The sequence below is a fragment of the Bombina bombina genome, chromosome 2 (assembly GCF_027579735.1).
Source record: "Bombina bombina isolate aBomBom1 chromosome 2, aBomBom1.pri, whole genome shotgun sequence".
Taxonomy (NCBI): Eukaryota; Metazoa; Chordata; class Amphibia; order Anura; family Bombinatoridae; genus Bombina; species Bombina bombina.
Genome location: NC_069500.1, coordinates 820697483 through 820701156, shown reverse-complemented (window position 1 = coordinate 820701156; position 3674 = coordinate 820697483). Strand labels below are relative to the sequence as shown.

At 43.8% G+C, this 3674-nt stretch overlaps 1 pseudogene; it reads left to right on the top strand.

The window, feature by feature from the left end:
* The first annotated feature begins 2893 nt into the window (after nt 1-2893).
* Nucleotides 2894-3012, top strand: LOC128650793 (uncharacterized; annotated as a pseudogene).
* The last annotated feature ends 662 nt before the right edge of the window (nt 3013-3674 follow it).

The window sequence follows — 3674 nt, the reverse complement described above, 5'->3', positions numbered from 1 at the left end:
ACGGCCCACCCTGTCATTTTAAGGCAGGTGTTTTTTATTTTTAAACTACAGTCACCACTGCACCCTATAGTTTCTCCTTTCTCTTGCTTGTCTTCGGTCGAATGACTGGAGGTGGCAGTTAGGGGAGGAGCTATATAGACAGCTCTGCTGTGGGTGATCCTCTTGCAACTTCCTGTTGGGAAGGAGAATATCCCACAAGTAATGGATGATCCGTGGACTGGATACACCACAAGAGAAATAAATTTATCAGTTAAGCATAAATTAAGTTTTTCTCTTCCGGCACCATTTATGCCCTGATATTTCTCCTACTGTTCCTTGTTCCCTTGGCAGAATGACTGGGATATGAGCGAAGGGGGGAATATTTAAGCCTTTGGCTGGGGTGTCTTTGCCTCCTCCTGGTGGCCAGGTTCAGTATTTCCCAACAGTAAGGAAAGATACCGTGGACTCTCCTCATACAGAAGGAAATTAAATTATGTTTTTATTGCTGGCTCTGTGCGTGACTCATGGCACACTGTGCCTAAGGCGCTATTTCCTCTCTAACAAGAGGACTTCTATTATCCCTTGAGGATAGTTCCTCTTTCTAGGAATCTATAGATTAGAAGCTAGAAACTTATTTAAGTAGGAGTGGCTTTGGCAACCAGTTGCAAGTATTTCTATAGTTGCGGGTACTGCCCTTTTATTGGTGCGACTCCTTGTCTACCTTATTTTTTAGGAGACTACCATAGAGGAGATCCAGGATAGGATCAGGCAATAAGAGATGGCTAATATTTTATCTGTGATACAAGCAATCAAGTCGTTAAGCTGGGAACCAATTTTTCTATCTTTGCAGCTCTTGTCGCAGAGATACACAACTAAAGTCTTGGTCTGAGGCTGTAACAAGAGTCTAGGATTTCCACAGGACCTGGAGAACCTAAGACGCTTTCCTCGGACTCTAAGATCCTGTCTTGGATCAAATGTGGGGCAGGCTTTTTTCTTTTTTCAGCAGGCTTGGATCCTCAATGTCCCAGATCCTTGGGCTGTGGAGGTATCTCAGGGATACAGAATAGGATTCAAGTCTCGTCTCCCCAGGCCCAGATTTATTCTGTCAAGATTATCTACAATCCAGGTAAAGAGAGAGGCCTTCTTAAACTATATAAAGGACCTATCTTTCCTGTGTGTGGTTGTTCCAGTTCCTGTAGAGGAACTGGGTCAAGGATTCTATTCAAATCTCTTTGTGGTTCCCAAAAAGGAGGGAATTTTCAGTCCCATTCTAGACCTAAAGTGTCTCAACAAATTCCTCAAGGTTTCGTCCTTCAAATAGAAACTATTTGTTCCATTCTTCCCTTGGTCCAAGAGGGTCAGTTCATGATGACCATAGATCTGAAGGACGCGTATCTTCATGTTCCTATTTTCAGGGAGCTTTACAGTTTTCTGAGGTTTGCATTTCTGGACAACCATTTCCAGTTTGTTACCCTTCCTTTTGGCCTTGGTACGGCTCCTTGAATCTTTACTAAGATTCTTGGGGCTCTTTTGGCGGTGGTCAGAAGGAACAGTGATGGCGCCTTACCTGGAAGATATCTTGGTTCAAGCGTCATCTTTTCAACTAGCAAGATCTCATACGAAGTTGTTGTTGTCTATTCTACTTTCCCTTGGGTGGAAAGTGAATCTAGATAAGAGTTTCCTAGTACCAATCACTAGGGTGTGTTTCTTGAGAACAATTATAGCTTCTCTATCCATATATATTTCTCTGACAGATGTCAGAAAATTCAAGCTTCTTGCCTTTCACTTCAGTTTTCTATCCGTCCATCAACGGTTCAATGCATGGAGGTGATGGTCTGATGGTTGCTTCCATGGACATCATTCCTTTGGCTCAATTCCATCTAAGGCCTCTGCAGTTATGCATGCTCAATCAATGGAACGGAGACCACTCAGATCTTTCACAGGTCGATAGATCTGGATCCCCTAACAAGAGACTCTCTCTCGTGGTGGATTTCGCAGGACCTTCTTGTGACCGTGGACGCCAGCCTGTTAGGCTGGGGCACTGTTTGGGGTTCCCTCAAAGCTTAGGGCATTTGGACTCGGGAAGAGTTCTTTCTTCCCATAAACATCTTGGAGTTGAGAGCAATTTTCATTGCCTTGTCAGCTTGGCTTAAACTAGCCTAGGTCCGGTTTATCAGATTTTGATCGGTCAACTTCACCTCGGTGGCTTATATCAACCACCAGGGAGGAACTCGTAGTTCTTAAGCAATGAAGGAGATGATCCGCATTTTTCAGTAGGCGTAATCTCTCAATATCTGCCATCCACATTACAGGGGTGGACTACTGGGAAGCGGTTTCTCTGAGAAGGCAGACTTTTCTTATTAGGGAGTGGATTCTCCATCTGGAGATATTCTCAATGATAACCCTCAGGTGGAGGTTCCGGACTTGGATCTGATGACATCGTGTCAGAACGTCAATCTTCCAAAGTACGGTTCTTGAGCTAGAGATCCTCTAGCTGTTCTAATAGATGCTCTTGCGGTCACTTGGAACTTCGGTCTAGCTTACCTGTTTCCTCCGTTTGCTCTTCTTCTACAAGTCTTTGCTCATATCTAACAGGAGAAAGTGCCTGTGATTCTAATAGCTCTTGCCTGACCTCACAGGATCTGGTTCGTGGATCTAGTGAAGATGTCTTCTTTTCCTCCTTGGAGATTTCCTCTGAGGAAGGACCTTCTACTTCATGGTCCCTTCCTACTCCCAAACCTGGATTCTCTGAAGCTGACAGCTTGGAAATTGAATGCCTACTTTTGGCTAGGCGTGGCTTCTCTAAAAAGGTCATTAATACCATGCTTCAAGCTCGTAATTTGTTACTTGCAAGATTTACCATAAAGTATGGGCAAATACCTTTATTGGTGTGAATCGAAGGATTTCTCTTGGAGTCTACTGTCACACTGCCCTGAATGCACCTGATTCCGTCTGATCTTGGAAGTTAAGCAGGGCCAGGCCTGGTTAGTACCTGGATGGGAAACTGCCTGGGAACACCTGGTGCAGTAGTCTTTTAGGGTTCCCAGATTTTTGTCTTTTTTTTTCTTCAGGAGGACCTGGAGAAGGGTTTGTCAGTTAGTACTCTGATGGGTCAGATTTCTGCACTGTCTATTCTTTTGCTCTAACATCTGGCAGATCAGCCAGATGTCCAATCTTTTGTTCAGGCTCTGGTCAGTATCAGGCCTTTGTTTCATCCTGTTGCTCCTCCTTGGAGCCTCAATCTTGTGCTAAAGTTTTTGCAGCAGGCTCCAATTAAGCCAATGCATTCTGTTGATGTTAAATTGTTATCTTGGAAGGTTTTGCTATTCTTCTGCTCGCAGAATTTCTGAGTTTTCGGCTTTACAATGTGACTCCACCTTTCCTTATTTTTCATACGGATATGGCGGTCCTTCGTACTACGCTGGGATTCCTTCCTAAGCTAGTGTCGGATCGCAATATTCATCAGGAAATTGTTTTAACTTCTTTCTGTCCCAATCCTCCCCAGAAGGAATGTCTTTTGCATAACCTGGATGTTGTGCCTGCTCTAAAATTTTACCTTCAAACAACTAAAGATTTTCTGCAATCTTCTGCCCTGTTCATTTTTTCTGGTAAGTGTAGTGGTCAGAAGGCCACTTCTACTACTCTTTCTCTCTGGTTGAGAAGTGTTATCCTTATGAGACAGATGGATAACAGCA